Source organism: Ochotona princeps, chromosome 14, assembly GCF_030435755.1.
Source record: "Ochotona princeps isolate mOchPri1 chromosome 14, mOchPri1.hap1, whole genome shotgun sequence".
NCBI classification, from domain to species: Eukaryota; Metazoa; Chordata; class Mammalia; order Lagomorpha; family Ochotonidae; genus Ochotona; species Ochotona princeps.
Window position 1 is genome coordinate 13,532,991 of NC_080845.1, and position 17,785 is coordinate 13,550,775.

The 17,785-nt window shown below is 46.2% G+C and overlaps 1 protein-coding gene across 3 annotated transcripts in view; it reads left to right on the plus strand.

Moving 5' to 3' along the window:
• ASTN2 (astrotactin 2) overlaps positions 1–17,785 on the plus strand; it is a 980,906-nt gene that overhangs the window by 1,031 nt on the left and 962,090 nt on the right. The gene's annotated exons all lie outside the window — the stretch shown is intronic.

Below are 17,785 nucleotides of genomic sequence, written 5' to 3' on the forward strand. Positions count from 1 at the left end.
CTGGGAGTTGTGGCGCTCTGCCCTTTCAGATTTTCTCGAGAATAGGAGGCGAATGGCTCCGTGTCAAGTCACCCACTCTGCGAAAGCTTGGCTTCCGCATGGGTTGAGTGACCTTGGGCAAGTTGCTTCCTCTGTGGACCTCAGTTTTGGTCATCTGCGAAATGGGCATGGAAAGGGTCCAGAGACTTCTGAGGCCTGGGTCTCTGAGTGCAAGATTTCCACTTTCAGATTATTCTCTCCAGCTCAGTGAGCGCCTTCGCCTTTCTCCCCTCCTTTCTCTGCTCCTGGCGGCGAGCAGGTTTATTCTCGCAGATGATTCTGTGGTCTTTATCACAGTAATTCAAGGCCAGAAAAACAGGGAGAGGAGGTGGGTAGGGTGGGGGCCCAATGGAAAAGTTAATCAGAAAGTTCGCCTGCAGCTTGCCGCCTGCTGCTTCCCGGCGCGAATCCCGGAGGAGTCGGCCCTTGGTGGAGCTGTGGGAAGCACCACTGATTTCCCACCCGGGTAATTGATAGCTTAATTATCTCGGAGAACGTTTACAAAAATGTTCCCCTCAGCTCTTCCGCGATCGCTGCTCGCCTGTGCTTCCCTCCCCTCTGGGGCGCAGGGCCCTATTGGTCATCAGCGTCCGGCCAACAGTGGTCCTGGCACGCTCCTGGGGTGAGGAGGGACCACCCGGACACCCCCGGGCTCCAGTGCCTCCATGGGGTCAGATACTTGAGGATCCCAGTGTGAAACCCTCCTGGTGGACTCCCCGCCCAGGAAGCCCTACAATAGTAGTGGACCAGAGACTCTCTTGGGATGTGTTGGGATGTTTTCGTGACACTGTCCCCGCGCCCCCTTTCACGCTCGCTGCCCGCGGGAGGAGGGGGTTGAGTGATTGCCAGGGGCCTGAGTTCGGACCCCACGGCTGTCAGGGCTGTAGCCGGGATGGGATGTTCAGGCTAAGCCTGCGGGAGGCAGGGCGAGATGCCCGCCTTGCAGATTGCTCCTGGACTTCCCGTGGCAGCACGTCGCGTCTGGCGTCTAAGCTTACAACACACACACACACACACACACACACACACACACACACACACACACACACATTCGCGCACCTCTTCTTTCCCCTCCCCTTGCCTTCCGCACCCGAGGGGGCTGTCTGCCCACAGCCAAGGAAGGGAATGAGGCAGAGGTGGCATTCCCTAAGCAACCCAGGTAACCTGGGGCTCCCCACAGGCTCGGGGGGGGGGGGGGGGAGGGGACTTTCCAGAAACAAAACATCGCTGTTTCCCCTTCTACCTGACTCCCCCTTGCCTCCAGCTCTCTATTCTAGCCTGTCCCTTGGCATGGGGGGGGGGGTCAGTGGCAGAAACCCCCCCCCCCTTAACTCACCATTCCAATGACGAGGGATGGGTGTGGGTAGAAATTAGCCCTGAGGGAGGTCTGACTTGGCAGGGAGAACTCCAGATTCTCCAAGGTTGTGGAGGACCCAATCCCAACAGGTAAAGGTGCGCCGTGGAATTCTGTGGACAGGCAATTCCTGTTATCTTTAACTTCAGTTTTCAGAGGGGATGTGGGTCTGAGAACCCAGGGACAAGCTGAGTGAGGAAGAAAAAGTCTTGAGCCTTCCCGGGTCAGCCTGGCAATTTGAGGGTCCCCTGGCTGCTCTGCCAGGAGCTTTCTCACTTTGTTCCGGCACTGGAGCAGGCTGAGCCTGGCTGCGGACTGACTGCCCTGGAGTCGCCAGGTGCTGTCCTGTTTAGGATTGAATCCCTGTCTGCTCCTGTTCCCTCCAGTGCTCTGAACTGGCAGCTCCATGCACTCCAGACAGAGATTTGGCGAGCGAGGTAGTCACCAGATGGCAGGGTATAGCAGGAGCTGTGTAGGGAGACGTGGGCTTTTTATTTGTGTTGGTCTTCGACTGTTTGCATGTAAACATGGAGTGCACAGTGAGCTCCCAGAGGGACAGGCTGGCTGGCAATGAGGGGTTGCCCTACAGAGGGGGTGGCTGTCTTTTCCTTGAGGTCCCAGGGCAGTCCCGGCCCATTCACAGAGCTTTGAAACATCTTACCTAATGTTTGTGTCTGCCAACATGAGCAGGTAACTACAGGATGGCCTGTTTAGAGAATTTGGAGATGACCTGGGCTGTGTGAATACTGGGGTCCAACTACAGCAATCATGGGAAGTGTAGAACCACCACTAGGGGGTGATGGTGTCTGCCAAAGCTTTTCTGGCATGCTCTGGGTCCGGGGTCCGGAGTTGGTAGTGGTCTGGCATTAAGGGAGGCAGACACTTTTCTCAAAGTCCCTGTGGGCAACCTCATTGTCATTTGTCACATGCTGACAACCATTCCCATTCAACCAAGTCATCCTCACTTCTGTCTCTCTACCTCCTGTTGGTTATGAGTTAACAGCTCCGTTGGTGCTGCCCAAACTGAGAGGGTTACTCTTCAGGTGTCCCCTGCTTAGGGTAGATGAACATTTTCCTTAAAAGTAAAAGTTCCCTGAAATCGTTATGTCCTGCCCACTTTAGAATCTGATTATAAGTCAATGACATTTGAGCCTGGTGCGGTAGTCTAGCTTCTAAAGTCCTCGCCTTGCACTCACCAGGATCCCATATGGGTCCCGGTTCTAATCCTGGCAACCCTGCTTCCCATCCAGCTCCCTGCCTGTGGCCTGGGAGAGCAGTTGAGGACAGCTCAGAGCCTTGGGACCCTGCAGCTGTGTGGGAGACCAGGAAGAAGCTCTGGACTCCTGGCTTCAGACTGGCACTGCTCTGGCCTTTTTGCAGCCGCTTGGGAAGTGAATCAGTGGACAGAAGATCTTCCTCTCTGTCTCCTCCTCTCTGTATATCTGACTTTCCAATAAAAAAGAAATACGTTGATGACATTGGCAAAATGGATTTTCTTGAAAATGATCAAAGCAATAGCAAATAGTTATTGAATCCTTAATATGGTGCTGGGAACTTTGCCTTGTGTTACTCATTAACATAAAGCGTATGGAGTGGGCACCCCTGTTATTCCTGTATGACAGATGAGAAAGCATTCCTCGAGAGGGCGACTCCAGCACAAAGTCACACTGAGAATAGCACATCTGGAGCTGGAATACCAGTGCCTCAGACACCAACTCTCTTAGAAATTGTTAAACTGATATTCTGACCCACATGTGCAGTTTCTGCAGGACACAGTAGTGTGAAGGGAGGTCTGGCCATCATGAGCAAGACAAGAACCTCTCTCCAAAGGAGGCTCAGCCTCATTGCCGAGCTGCAGTGTGGGAGGCAGATTGGGGTGTGCGTTAAATGGTCTCTGCTGACTCTACGAGCTCAGAGTTCTGTGACTCACGGGTGTCAAAGGGCTTTCTAGTTAATGCTGTCAACGAATAATGGAGATGATGTGTTTGGTGACATTAGGCAAGGAAGACATCTCAGTAGACTTAGAGAAGACTGGAGGCACCTGCTGGACCAGAAAGAACCGGGGCTAGGATCTGAAGAATTTACTATACAATTGACGTGGAAAGGTACATACTAAAATGCTAGTTAGGAAGTAAATGTTGATTAGGATCTGGAAATCTCTCTTCTAGCTTGTTGTGACCTTGAACTTGTCATTTATTTCCCAGAGCTTTGAGTGTTTGTGTTGTAATATGTGTGGGTAGAAGAAGAGCCCTAAAATAATTTTTGGTGTAGAGATTCCATGAATTTAAAGTGCCCTGACCTGCTTCCCGACTGTGACTAGCTCCTCTTGCCTTTTATGTGTCTTTCTTGCTGGTAACATGGGGGTGTTTGGAAGGACTGGTTAAAAAGGCAGACTCTGAACAGGAGCACCTGCCAGCACAGGGTTTCTGAGGTGAGGCTGTTACGTCACTCAGTCCTCATCTACCCCCGACATCCCTGAAGTAGGCTTGAGTATTTGGCTTTCATAGCCACAGACAGAGAAATGTCACATTTTTTCCTATGCTTGATAGTGGCCAGGCCAGACTGTTTACTACCTACCTTGATTCAGCAAAACAGAGCGAAAGCAATAAAATTGAATAAGCACTCGGTCAACATTTCTCAGCGATTTTCTGTGCCATGTAAAAGCCCGTAGGAGAGGAGTTTGCTCTGTATTTAGAGGAGGCAGTGTGAATAAGGAAACTCATTCAATTCTGTGTCTTTAAATGCACCTGCATGTGCAGTTCTGGCAGTCTGAAAGTCTTCCCCAGAAGGATGCTCTGGCTGGGTGGCCCGAGTAGGAGAGAAAGACAGTCTGAAATGCCAACTTGGTCAGGTCAGCAAAGGCTCCTTAAAATACTGATTAAAATAAATACCCAAAGAGAAAAGCCTCTGGGAGGAGGAAGATCCAGGCACCTAGCCAGAGGGTTGCTGGGAGCAGGGAATTTAAGTTAAGAAGAAAACTCCATGCGTGGCTGGAGAAGCTTCCTTCAAATGTCATCATGCAATGAGGAATGCATACATATACATATATATGTACATATATACATGTATGTTTTCCCCATGCTTCTGAGGAATGTTTAAAGCATACAGATACTAAGGGGATAGAGCTGAGCCTTCCAGGAGGTCCTGTCCTCAGGAGCTGTCCAGCACCGCTGTTTGCTGACCCCTAGCACTGGTCTAGTCCACGTTAGAGAAAGTGTTGGAGTCTGGAAGGAGTGTGGCAGGCATGCGGGGAGGGGACCCCAGTCCTGGGGGACATTTGGCCTCCATGTCCTTTTCACTTTCTGGTTTGATTCTGAACGTTTGGCACCCTTTATTTGGAGGGAAGAATAATGCATACAAATACAAAGCCATATTTTTCTTCTTTTATGGATTTCTGACTACAGAATATTCATCAGCATCAATCCCAGTGCTCGTTTCTGTACCTGTGAAAGACATTCTGGCGGGAGCAGAGGGAAGGTCGGATACCTTGAAACAAAGTTATATTTTAAACATTGTATGTTGTTTTCTTTGTGGATGCCAGGTCCCTTATCACTAAGTAGCATATTTGGGCAGTACTCAAACTGTAAGTTCCCACTCGGATGTGATAGTCCAGGTTTCTGGGTCATTATAAATGCAAGATTATTCGGTGATAGGGGGATGCGTAGTGATTGTAATCTGAGTCTTTTTCCTGTTTCTATGCACAGCCCTTACCACAAATCTTGTGACCCTTAACTTTTGCCAATTCAAAGCTGATGAAGCCTATTTAATACTCAGGGCAGCGGGAAATGTGTTGTCTGCCCTCAGAAAGTATGATGCCACTGGGAGGATAATGGAGCAGAGAGATGGGAAGACTCATTTCAGCTGTTAGAGGGGGCTCAGATTAGGTCAGAGCCAATCAGATTTGCCATTTCCAGGGGGTCAGTGATACCGGCTGAGGCAGTTGAGCTTTGCAAGCTGTCGTGCAACTCAGAGCTTGATTATTTTCTTGAGCTGGGCCCTCAAGCTCCAGGATCATTCTATAGTTTTAATATACAGCAAGTGCAGCAGGAGGCTTGACCAGGTCTCTACTTTATCAGGCAGAGCCTCCTGCTTATCACCTTGCTTTGTTGTTCTCTAAGCCCTGGCAGTGCTCAGGGAAGAGAAGATAGAGATTGACATTGACCTCTTGGGTAAAGTCTTGATACTGTTTCCATGGCTATCTGCTTTAGTCGGTTCCCAGTCAAGGACTCTTCTGAAGGTGGTAAATCCACCCCCTCAGTTTTATATGGTGTCATTGAGGCCCAGACAAAGGAGGACGCCTATTCGTGCATCTCCAGTTCAAACTCAAACCCATGATTTTTCATCCTTCTCCATCATGCAAATGGACTGCTCTTCACAAAAGGCACATTGGAAGCACGTCTCAGTGTCTATGAGTTGGTTAATCATCCTTTTTTCCTCATATTGCCAAAAAAAAAAAAATCGGGGAGTAAAATGTCCTTAGGGAAGTTGAATTCATTCTCCGATTCAAGTATTCAGCTGATTGGCTGCTATCGTCCCCAGGAACCTGAGCTGATTGGCTTTGTTGTGGGGGAGGAGGAAGCATCATTACCTTGTACTCTAGGAAAGGGAAGAGTCATGTTTAACCTTGGGGTGGGGCAGCTTTCAGGAGAGGATTCCCTTACAGAGCTTGTGCTTCCCTGAGTTCTCATACTGACCAGCTAGTGGCAACAGAACATTAACTATAGCGAGCCAGCTGGTGTTCCCTGCCTTGCAGCCAAGTGTACAACCTCTCTGCCCCAGAAGGAGGCAGGCAGCTGTGCATGGCATGACTTGATGTACTCTCTAGCATATGCCCTCTCCTCTCACTGGCTTTTCTCCATAGTCAGTCCTTCTTTTGGGCAACACTCTACAGGAGGTCATTTTTGCACGGTAATGGGGTGGGTTTGGCAACCGAATAATGTAAAATCCAACATGGAAATATTTGTTGCTTCCATTCTGGTGTGTGAGCACATACAAGCTACCCAGTTTATGGCTAGGTTTGAGTTTTAACCATGGTGGGGCCACACTCCTCCATTCCTTCCTGCATCCCTGTAACCTCAGACCTCATTACTTCTCTCTACTTCTGCAGTCAGCTTACTGACTTGCCTACCTTTAGTTACAACTTTTGCAACATCCTGTGAACTTGCAGACAGATTGATGTCATTAAAAGCTCAGATCTAATAATGGCCATCTTCTTGTGAAGCACTTCTCTGACTCCTCATTGTTCTGGGATGGATTGCATGTTCTCTGTTACATTACAGGTCTGTGATCACACCCTCACCATCTTGTATTCAGAAGCTTTCTCATTCTATCGCTCTGCCCCACCACTCTGGGGGAAATTCCTTCTTATCTTTCAAGATGGAATTCAGGTTATTGAACTTACCTCTAGAACTTTTATTAACATGTTTTCCCTGATTATGAGCACTCTAAGGCTTAGTGTCCACTGTTAACATGTGGGCCTCCGTAACCATTGCCAGTCTCTGTTAAGCACTTGGATGCACTAGGCACTGTTACAGGTGCTTCGGATGCATCAGAGAATCAAAGACCTCATCCTTGCAGACATCAAGCTGATACTTTGTGTGTGAGGGGGCTAGGGAGGGGATAACACCAAGAAATCTAAGTAAAGTATGCATTGTGTGAAGAAGGCAATAAATTCCATGCAAAAATAGGGGTTGTCAAAGATGAAAACAAGGAAGCATAATCAGGAGTTCTGAGATCAGATCCGCTTCATACTGAACAGGATAGACTTACAAGAATTTTTTGAGAAGTAAGATTAAACCAATGGCTGGATGGTGATGAAGGAGTTAATTAAAGTATCTGGGAACATTCCAGACAGAGAACACTTCCAGCAAAGACTTGACTCAAGAGCATAGCAGGAGGGCACAAGGCGCAAGAGAAAGATCTGTGTGTCCAGAGCGGGGTGAGCAAGGAAAAGTGCTGGACAGAATGCCAGAGAGGGAAAGGGGAAGCTGTGTGGCCCAGAGCCATATGCACCGCTGCTGGGATTTGAGCTTTGAGCCTGAGCGAATTGGTGAGGGAGGCAGGATCTGAAGCAGCAGAGTGCTGAGAACTGACTTTGCTTAGAAAGAATCACGCAGTCTGCTCTGGAGAAGAGTGGCGGTGGAAGGAGGAAGGCCGGTAGGGGTCCTGCAGGTGGGAGATGATGGTGAACTGCAACAGACAGGACTGCTGATAGGACTCGGTTCTCATGTCTGTCCTCACTGCGCCTTCTGCATCCCATGTGTAGAGAACTGACTCTCTTCATCTCTGGGGGTGTGATGCCTCCTCCTGTGCACATTGTCCATACCCAGGGTATCTGTGCTAATCTAAACTGCAGCATTGCCAAACAGCACCACTGTGTCCACACTGGGCAAAGGGTTTGGAATTCCATTTATTCTGTCAAGATGAATTTGAGTGCCCCCTTTTCTACAGGGTCCTCTGAACTCCCGTATTTCTTTTCTCTGACTGCTTCTATGTGATCATTCCAGGGTGTTTGAAGGGTGGTTATGAGAGCAGGTTGATTAGAGGAGGGAGTGTTGAGTTCCTTCCCTGGGAAACTTGAAAGTCAAAGAAAGGATTAGAACCTTTGCATTGTAACAAAGAAAAAGCCTAGGTGGTTTGGAGAGATCCTTCACCATAGCTCTAGGATTATTAAATGTCAGGAATGACAGCGATTTAGAACATTATCTAAAGGCTTGTTTATCAAGCTGGCAAAGCAGAAGTCACAGCACTGAGCGGTGCATCATATTCTAGACTGACTCCTGTCCACTGTGCCTTTCTCCCACCGTAAGGACAGGTGGGCAGCCAGGGATGAAAGGACATGGTGTCCCAGAAGTGTGACGCGTTAGCTTGTGAGACTAGGGTTCTGAGGAGAGTAACATTGCCAAGACATCTCAGGAGCTCAGCAAATAAGCTGAGTCCAGGCCCCGATCAGCCTGTTTGCGTAACCTGTGTTCTCCCTGCCTTGAAGGTTGTACACAACTAGGGATTCTCCGGAGTTTTTATCTCATGGACAACCTCTGTTATTTCTTATCACTCGCTTTTCTTATTACCAAGAAGTTGCCTTGCTTTCTCATGTAGGAGCTTAGAGGTGTGACAGCTTGCTCAGAGGCTGTCAGCAGCTGACTCAGCAGCCATCAGCCCTCTCTCCTGCTCCCTGCAGCTTTGCCAGGCCTTGTGGCTTATTTTATGGAGGGCCCAAGTTATTCCTGTACCTGTTTGACAAGTAAATCCCCCTGCTGCGCCTTCCTGCTTCCCTGCCTCACCCCTTTCCTTGTTTTCTCTTTGTCCTCCTCCTTCTCCCCACTCTTTTCTTGCTTCTCTTTTCTGCTTCCTTCTTTTTTTCCCCCTAACTCTTAGGGGATTTCTCATTTTATGCTATGCACAGTGGAATAGAGCAGAACCTATGATGTCATCTTTTGAGGAATTTATAACAGCTCAAAGTCCTCCTGCAAGCATTGGTCAGGACAGCTGGTGTCTGACCTTTAACTCCTGTTCTGCAGCCAGATGCACCCTCCTGTCACACCTCAGTAGGATTTTTATCAATTCAGTTCTCTTTAGTAGCATTCTATGTCTCTGCCTTGATGATGGGATCTGGGTTACATGTATATAATGCTAGTATATAATATTTGGCTCTAATGTGAAATCTAAGTAAGTCATGAATATTTGAAGAACATTAGAACCTGATAAAATAAAGCCTTTGAGCATCAACCCAACTGCCTTATTTTCTTAGCAAAGAAAAGTACATTTTTCAAAGTCCCACAGCTAATCTGAAGCAAAATCCCATTTCCAGCCAGATCCCCAGACTGAGATGCAAAGCTCTGGTATGGAACATTAGCTAGTCTGAGGATTGGAAGCCCAAGGATCAGATCCCCACGTACTAATCCCTCATATTAGTTTTAAAGTTCACCTTTCAAAGTGTCTGCTTGCCCATCCATAAAGTGAAGAAAACATAATAATTGCCTATCCAGTTTGTTGTAATAATTATTTTTGGAGAGGCTCCCATAAACCAGATTTTAATCAGTGCCAAGCACTGTGCCCAATTTCTGCTTACACTGAGCCATAGGATCCTTTGGGAGACAGTGTGTGCAAAATACCTTGCACAATGTCTGACATACAGCTTGTGTTCCATGCCTCTCCACCACCTGGAGTCCGTTTTTGGAAGGAGGTAGAGGTATGAATAATTAATGACTGTGAATCCTCAGCCCCTCCCCCTCTTTCTACTCCAGCAAGCCCTGTTTTCTGCCTTTCCCCTCCCTTCTTCGACCCATCCCCAGTAAGGCCAACAAGGATAAAATTGACCATTGATCTCCGCTAGTTCTCTGGGAGCCCGGGGAAGCAGGGAATTCCGAGGTTGTCTGAGGACAGTTTGGACAGAGACTCTTTTAGAGACGGAAGCCAAGGCAGGTGGGCGTTGGGGGAAGGCAGGCATGGTGGAATCCTCTCCCTTCTGCTGGTGGCTGGCTGACAGGGACCCAGGGAAGTCACGAGTGGCTTTGCAAGCAGCCGAAAAGTGAAGGAACATTTCCATTAGCAGAATCAGCAGTAAAGACATTTCCAGTCACAGTAATAGCTGCATTTGGGGGAATCATTTCAGTGGTGGCTGTGGGTGGAGGAGGGAAGGGGGCAGGGTGACAAAAAAAAGGCACAAGGAGAGGGCTGGGAGGCTGCGTGCAGGAAGCTGAGAGAGTGTGCAGAATCGGAGTTGGGTGCTAGATGTGCGGTGACTCCCGGAGCACAGCTGGCCATTTAATAGCCATCCTGGGCCTCTGCCTTCCCTCCGGACAGACGAAGCTGCACTCCGCGGAGCCCCCATGGGGAGCTGTGCGCTTGCTCCCTGCCGACTTTGCTCTGATTACCTGGTGTCCTGTATTCAGTACTTTCAGAGCCAGCAGCGACTTTCTTGGCTCCTGGGAATTGTAGGTGGGAAAGCTCCCAGGTTATTTAGCCCAGTGATTCCTGAAGTTAACTACTCATCAGCAACCCCTAAGCATCCAGCTCTTCAAGGCCGTAATTGCTAGGGTGTTGGAGATATATATATCATTGTTGTGTCCCTTGGGCATCTTATCGGAGTGACCTCTGTATACTTCTTCAGCCTCACCAGCTAGCAGTCCTTTCCTCCTATGAGGCTCAGCATTCACTGATGATGCACACATTTCTGAGTGCAAGGTGCGCATTCCTGATCCTGAAGTGGGAGTTTTGTCCTGTCTGCTTGGAATGTGTTTTACATCCTGGGGTCACCTGATCAGCTTGTAGACCTGGCTCAGCTGTCACTTCCTCCATGAAGTTGCTTCTCTGGATCGTTACACTTAAATAACTTTTTTTTAATGAGTGCTTACACCTCTCCTGGGAAGGTTGCCATATTTAACAAATAAAAATGTAGGATTCTTACTTAAGGGTGAATTACAGGAAAGGAATAGATACCTGTTTAGTAATAAATGTGCCCCATGTGATATTTGGGATATGCTTGAATCACAAATGTCCACTGATTACCTGAAATTCACATTTAACTGGACCTCTGGTAGTTGCATTTCTAGCTGTCCTGTCTGAAGTCACACTGTATATCTCTGATTGTCATATGAAAACCATTCTACCCTCATCTCCAGAAATGAAATTGCTATTTCCCCAGTTACTCAAAAAGTCACCGTGCATCTGTTTTCTCACTGTCAGCTAACCATGTCGCCTTTGTTTCTATAACAGCTTTGAAAGCCCACCTCTCATAATTCCCACTGCCATCACCTTGGTAGAAGCCATCCTTTCCCACAGCAACCTCCTAACATCTTTCTGCTTTCTCTCCTTTCCAATCCTTTCCTGACACTGTGCAGTATACGGCTCTTGGGCCACATCTAGCTCACTGTCTGTTTCTGTACAGCGGTAAGACTATCCACCTGTTTTACAGACTTTAAAAGAAGTATTTCTTGTCATATGACAAGAACATGAAACTCAAGCATCAGTGTCCACACATAACTGTTTATGGGATGTGCTGTGTGTGACTGCTGACTCACGATAGAACAGAGTCAGGCAGTTGCCACTGAAAAGATCTGTTGGCACTGTGTAACTGAGTTCCTGACTGCTCTTTGCAGAACATGTTTGAGGACCTCTGCTTACACAGTTGCCAGACTTACCTCTTCCAGAAAGCAAATTAGAGATTACCATACTACTGTGTAATATCGTTAGTTGCCACTTACTGCTCTTAGGATAACATTCTAACTTCTTTTCAGGATCTACAAAATCCTAAATCATTTGGCTTCCTCTCTGTGCTTTCCTCCCCATTTAAAAAAAAAAAAAACATTTATTTTTTTTTTTGAAAGGTAAAATCACACAGAGAAGGAGAGACATAGACAGAGTGGTCTTCCCTCTGCTGATTGTCCCTAGATGGTCTCAATGGCCAGACCTGGGCTGTTCCAAAGCTGGGAGCCAGGAAGTTCTTCTGGGTCTCCAGTGTGGCAGGAGGGACCCAAAACTTTGGGCCATCCTCTGATGCTTTCCCAGACCAGTAGCAGGGAGCTGCATTGGACGTGGGAACTGCTGGGACTAGAATGCGTGCCCATATGGGATGCTGGCACCACAGGCAGAAGATGAGCCTGTTGTGCTACCGAGCTCTGTCTTCTCCATTTTCTCCTTTGTAAAGTTCAGCGATTACTTACTTCTATCATGGGGAATTAGGTGCAGCCTCGGTTCTTGTCTCCCACGAAAGAAGAAGTTTTGTGCAGACAGACCAGTGGGCAAAAGCAGGATTTGTTGTTGGAAAAACCCTCCATAGTGGTCAGTGGGGGGGTTTCAAGAGAGAAAGATCTGAAAAATCTGGTGGAAGTGGAGTCTTTTAAGCAGCTAATTATCAGAATGTGGGTATAGAACTCATCAAAGGGCTAGGATCTGGCCTGTTGCCTAGCTTGCTCAAAACAGAGCCATCAGAAGGGTGTGACTGGTACCTGAAAGCCTGGGCCCTGACTCCTTGCTTAGTTATGATATGACTGGAAACCCAGAGAAATGGAGATTGGCACTTTGATATGGCCAAAGGCAGCTTTGGGAGAGCCAGGCATTTTGCATTCTCTTAATTGACATTCTTGCTCTTCTGGTAGTTGCAGGGAAGTGAGATTCACATTCCAAAAACTACCTTTCTGTTACTATTCTCACAGTGAAACTAGAAGCGCAATTTATATTAGAAGGACTTCAGCTTGAAGACGGGATATCTCCTGTTCATGTTCTTTCTCCCTAAGCTACATAGTTCACATACAAGTGACATATATATGTGTATGTTGTGCATTGTATACAAGGACATTCTATGTGGCAGGTGCTGGGTAGATATTTCCTGACAAAAGGGTCTGTAATACTGAGTGTGTCTGAGTACTAACTTAGAGAAAACCCACTTTACTGGGTTGCTCTGTTGCTAGTAGAGTTGCAAGACCTGGTGTATAAAGTATGCAGCACAGTGCCTAGCACTAAGTAAATGCTCCCTACACATTTGTTAAATACATAAAAACGAACAGGCCTATGCCTTGATCGAGTACCAGGCCCTCCTTCACCTTCCTTGCAGCAGGAGATGGTTTCTGACAATAGAAAGGAAGGCCTGCAGATGAAGACCTCATGAAGGATGTTCATCAAAAATGGAATAAAAAGATGCGTTGATTTTGATGTGAAAATTTTGAAGTGCATGCATAGAAGAGGTCTTCAGGCAGTTCATGGAAATACCTATTGCAAATGTTCGTATTTCAAAAGATTTTTGGCACCAAAATGAACTGTTTTCCATTTTCCATCAAGTTTTTTGAAAGTTCCTTTGCATGCTGTTGAAGAGTGCTAGAGATGGGAGTCCTAGGTTTGCAGTTCAACAGGTGTATGTGGTCCAGGCTCCTTCAGAGGTTTCCCTTACCTCTGCTGGGATGACTTTAAAGGAAGGACTTAGGAATTTCCTTCTGATTTCCTAAGTGAAGCTGGAGTCAAGAGGGGGAGAAGGGCTCCCTCGGGGAGCTTGGAGTCCGGGTACAGCCTACTTCATCCTTTCCTTTTCTTTGCATCTCTCCTGGGGCCTCTGAAGATCAAACCCTCAGCTCTGAACCTGGAGGTAGCTGGAGGTTTGAAGCCCAGTTTCACACTAATTTGTTAGGGAAGTGTCTTCAATTGCCTTCTCTGTAGCCTTCCCCAGGGAGGGGGGCTAGAGAGGCTGACTTACTCCAAGTAACCAATTACCTGTGCGCCAATAGTTAGCCTCCAACTACCTCTCCCTCACCCCCTCCTGTTCTCTAGTCTTTTTTTGGGCTGCTTTAAACTACCCTAGCAAAACACAGCCCCCTAGGGAACTGGCTCCATTCACCTGCTTCCTCCTTCTCACCAGGAAACGGCAGGTGGGAAGGCTGCTGCCTCTGAAAGGGCAGCCACCAACCTCTGGAAAGCCAGAGGGGGTTTGCAAGTCTAGTAAGTATACAAATGAGCTGAATTTGGAATCAAGTACCTTGGGTTCTAGTTGTGTGGCTGGATTGGCTTGCTGTGTAACCTCAAATAGATGACGTTTTCTTGTTGGCGGCCACTCTCAGGATGGAGTGAAGGTAAATGCCTGGTCTTCTCTTGGGACTTGGTGAAGGTTGGACTGCACAGAATACTCTGTCACAGAGAAAAAATCATCCAGGATGATAAACTGCTGCTCACTGCAGGGGTCCAGAAGTATGCCCATCACAGCAGGCCCTCACTGGACATGTACTGAGTGAATGATAATTGGAAAATGTATGTGATCATATTGACACATTTCAATTCTGTAGCTGTGACAGTCATTGCTAATCAGCTACTTAATGATAGCCCTCGACTTTTTCGCAATGTGATGCTTCAACAGTCATTTCCCATTTGGGTTGGCTTGGGGAATGACTTTCCTTCACGTTAGCTAGACTGTATCAGTTCATCCGAAATCCCTCATCTCCTTACTTGGAGCTAAGCCCCTTTGATCACTACTTAGTGGTCCTTCTAGCCCATCATTGAGTCTCTGGTCTCACAGGGAGTTCCAAGTCTAAGAAGATAATAACATTTATGCTTTTTTGATTTCTGGAACTCCTTTCTGTAAGTATTTTTAGTCTCCCTATATTACAGATTAAGAAATAGCCATTTAGAGAGATCAAATCTGTTGTACAAGGTCAGGGAGTAAATCGGCTTGGTTGCATCCTGAGAAGGAAACTTGGTGTCACTGTTGTGAATGAAATGCCAGAATAACTTGCTACCATTGGAAGACAGCCTGTAAACATAAGTATGTAGCTATGGAAGTGAAAAAAATCACTTTGCTATGTAAATTCATCTCATACCACACATTGAGAATCCTTGATCAGTCCAAGTATGGGGAGGATAATCTTCTAAAATCCCAAGTTTGCTCACTTAATTGTCAGATTTCTTCTAATACATACACTTAAAAATATCTTTCCTGCAGCGTAACTGCCATCTTTTAAGATTTAGCTTGGAATATTTGCTTTTTTAAAAAGAATCATTGCTTCTTAAAATTACTTTCCTGTCTTCCCTCAAGAATGGTTATTTCCCAAACATTTTGGATAGTCCGTGTAAGTTGGTATTTTCACAGAAATATTGTGATTCTCTTTCTTGCTAGTCCGTAAGCTTTCTAAGTTGAACATAATTTCTGTTTAATCTCTGCAACTCCAGCAGCCAACATGCGTTTATTTTGTAACCTTAATTTATCATTTTAACAAAAGAAATAAAATCTTTAAAAAAAAAATCATACGAGTTTCGTGAGGGAAAAAGCAAAAGTCTCCTTTCTATCCAAGCTCATTTCTCTGGGGTGATGGTGAGAATCACTCCCCTGGGATCATTGTGGAACAGGCGTGAACCTGCATGGGCCATTTTGCTGTGACAATGAAGGGGGAGATGATTTGTTTAAGCTACTCTGCTTGCTTCTTGCAGGCAAGTCTAAGATACTGGTGAAATCACTCTTTCTTTGCTTTGCTTTTTAGTTTTATTTAGACATTGGTTTTTGAAACTGAGTTCCATATTGGGCAGTATGACTCCTTGTGGACTTCTGCTAAAGAGATGCACTACTGTTAACTGTAATAGGGGAGTTCCAAAGTCAGTGGAAACAAAGATTTCACACAAATAGTCTTACAGACTTGGGACTATATCTTAACCCCAGTGTTGCTCTCTATGCTGTATGTACTACCTGTTGGAGGGATGGTTAATGTTCCTACCACATTGAATGTCACCAGCGTGATTTGAAAGCTCGTACAGTGCTTTCTATTTATTGTAAAGCTGGCTTTGCAGAATTGCCCTAATCTGGACCCAAGAACCTGTCTCCAAATTTCCTCCAAGCCTCAGGGAATATACATTATTGTCCTTTGCTTTATTTACACACACACACACACACACACACAGAGGTCATCTGTGTACAGACATAACACATGTACATTTTGTATGCATATACGCATATATGAGGGCATTCAAAAGAGCTCACGGAAAATGCATATCATGAAAAAAAGCAGTGCATTGATTTCAAAAAATTCTGCATCCAAAAAAGCATCCTTAGTTATTTGCCATCAACTGAAGTCCTCTCACAGGTGCATGTGGATATGGATGCAACAGAGGAATGGCAGGCAGAGGAAAGGGGCTCTTCAGAGCCTGTGTGTGGAGAGCAGAAGGAGCTGCACCAAGCAGGAGAGGAGCGGGAAAGGAAGCAGTGATCTCCTGGACTTGGGTAGAGTGTTCTTTCTGGCGTAGTTTGGCATTGAATGATGAAGCACTTCTGTCCTTCTCTGTACTTTTGCCTCGTGTGGGGAAACAAACTGGTCCAGGATTTGGTTGAGTTACTTGCCCTAGAAACCCTTACTGCTGAGGCCATTTGTACTTGCCATTGGTCAGTTAATACAAAGAGTATATTAAAATTGAAAAGCATAAAAACTAGCAGATGCACCTTAAGCATTTCATTTTAAATTAAAATATGTAAATGCCTGTACGTTTGCCAACAATTGAATGTAGGCCCAAGCCTTCCTTTAAGTCCAGGTCAGATGATTGGAGTCCCACACCATCTTTCTTGCATAAACCATGCTCATATTGCACCCAATATGATCTCCAATGTTGGTTTTATTAAAGGAGACCGAGGACTTAAATATGCTTGCCAAGTAATTCTTCTAGAATTTTATGAGCCCTTTATAAATTTTTATAGTTGTCGCACCTGACCTAACTCAGTAGCAATATTTAAGTGACTTTCTTTGTTTCTTGGCAGCAAAATCAACTTATTCTTCATAGAAACCACTTCTTCTGAATGTCTGATTTGCATCATATTACATTAAATTTTTAATTGTGTCAAATGTTCACAAGCGGTGCTGGTTTACAGATGGGCTCCATGTGAAAAAACAACTCAGCTGATGGGAGAGCACCTTTCTAGTGTGAACATTCAAGGTGTGTGAGCCAGGGACAGTGGCAAGGAAGTGGACAGTTGTGCAACTAAACTCTTTTGAACTGTACAGGTGTTTCTGATGGACAGAGGTGTTGGAGTACGAGTTAATGGTTCAGGCTTTGGATTTCATTCTGTTCAAAACACTGATGTACAGGAAGTCGAAGCCCCAAGATTAGACTCCATGGGCCCTGTGAGCACTGTACAACAGTTGTCACTCATGGCCTTCCTAAAAGACACTTGATGCTTTTCCTGTTACGTGGAAGAGGAAATTGACTGAAATACTGAAATGTCCCAGCATGGGATAACAGAACCTGTTCCAGCTGCTGCTTTCGGACTCCAGATCCTATTGCTCTCTTGAACACTAGAATATTCACATACTTTTTTTTCTGGCGTACATTTTTTTTTTAATATTTCCCAAAATTACCTAATACAGATATCTCTCAGCAGCCCCATAATTCCCCTCAATATGCATACAACGTTTTATGTGTCTGTTAAAAAATTCTTGACAGTGTAGCCTGTGCTCGGAGCAAGATAAAGATCCAAGAGGAAGAAGAGTTGCACATGATTGGTTTTCTCTCTCTGTGACCACACTGAGTTAGAGCTTCCCTTCATGTCTTCTTCACCCTCACCGAACATCCTTCCCCTACACAGATAGGGCCTCTCTGTAACTCTGCCTGTCCACCTACCACTTCCGCAAAGTCTCTGTATTATTCATATTGAACTGTCAATATCCCATGGTAGCTGCTACCCACATTCAGGGCTGTGTGAACACAGGCCTCAGAAGACTACCCCAGTGGTGGTCCCCAGCATGCCCACCTGCTAGCGAGGGGTGGGCAGGTAACAAGAAGGCACTGTGTGTGAGAACACAGCTGCCAGGAACACATGTGTTTTAAGAGGTACAGAGAATAATTCAAAGTCCATTTTGGGAACATCTCACCCCATAAAATTTCCTTGGCCAAGAAAGCCTGGGAATTTGTCTTGAATTGTCCAGCATATGT